This window comes from Schistocerca gregaria, unplaced genomic scaffold (genome assembly GCF_023897955.1).
Source record: "Schistocerca gregaria isolate iqSchGreg1 unplaced genomic scaffold, iqSchGreg1.2 ptg000317l, whole genome shotgun sequence".
Lineage (NCBI taxonomy): Eukaryota > Metazoa > Arthropoda > Insecta > Orthoptera > Acrididae > Schistocerca > Schistocerca gregaria.
This window is the reverse complement of record NW_026061795.1, coordinates 2,043,697-2,044,986: the sequence shown is the minus strand read 5'-3', so window position 1 is coordinate 2,044,986 and position 1,290 is coordinate 2,043,697.

The window sequence follows — 1,290 nt, the reverse complement described above, 5'->3', positions numbered from 1 at the left end:
TGTTTCTGTACAAATTGTAAATAGCCTTTCGCTCCCTGTATTTTACCCCTGCCACCTTTAGAATTTGAAAGCAAGTATTCCAGTCAACATTGTCAAAAGCTTTCTCTAAGTCTACAAATGTTAGAAACGTAGGTTTGCCTTTCCTTAATCTACTTTATAAGGTAAGTCGTAGGGTCAGTATTGCCTCATGTGTTCCAATATTTCTACGGAATCCAAACTGATCTTCCCCGAGGTTGGCTTCTAGTTTTTCCATTCATCTGTAAAGAATTTGCGTTAGTACTTTGCAGCTGTGACTTATTAAACTTATAGTTTGGTAATTTTCTCATCTGTCAACGCTTGCTCTCTTTGGGATTGGAATTATTATATTCTTCTTGAGGTCTGAGGGTATTTCGCCTGTCTCATACACCTTGCTCACCAGATGGTAGAGTTTTGTCAGGACTGGCTCTCCCAAGGCTGTCAGTAGTTCTAATGGAAGGTTTTCGACTCAGGTCTTTCACTGCTCTGTCAAACTCTTCATGCAGTATCATATCTCCCATTTCATCTTCATCTACATCTACATCTCTTCCATTTCCACAATATTGTCCTCAAGTACATCACCCTTGTATAGATCCTCTATATACTCCTTCCAACTTTCAGCTTTCCCTTCTTTGCTTAGAACTGAGTTTCCATCTGAGCTCTTGATATTCATACAAGTGGTTCTCTTTAATTTTCCTGTAGGCAGTATCTATATTACCCCTGGTGAGACAAGCCTCTACATCCTTACATTTTTCCTTTCCCCATCCCTGCTTAGCCATTTTGCACATCCTGTCGTTCTCATTTTTGAGACATTTGTTTACCCTTTTGCCTGCTTCATTTACTGCCTTTTTATATTTTCTCCTTTCATCAGTTAGGTTCAATATCTCTTCTGTTACCCAAGGATTTCTAGCAGCCCTCATCTTTTTTCCTACTTTATCCTCTGCTGCCTTCACCACGTCGTTCCTCAAAGCTACCCATTCTTCTTCTACTGTATTACTTTCCCCCATTCCTGTCATTTGTTCCCTTATGGTCTCCTTGAAGCTCTGTACAACCACTGGTTCTTTCAGTTTATCCAGGTCCCACCTTTTTGCAGTTTCTTCAGTTTTAATCTACAGGTCATAACCAATAGATTGTGGCCAGAGTCCACATTTGCCCCTGGAAATGTCTTACAATTTAAAACCTGTTTCCTAAATCTCTGTCTTACCATTATATAATGTGAAATATTGCAGTATCTCCAGGTCTCTTCCACATATACAACCTTCTTTCATGATTCTT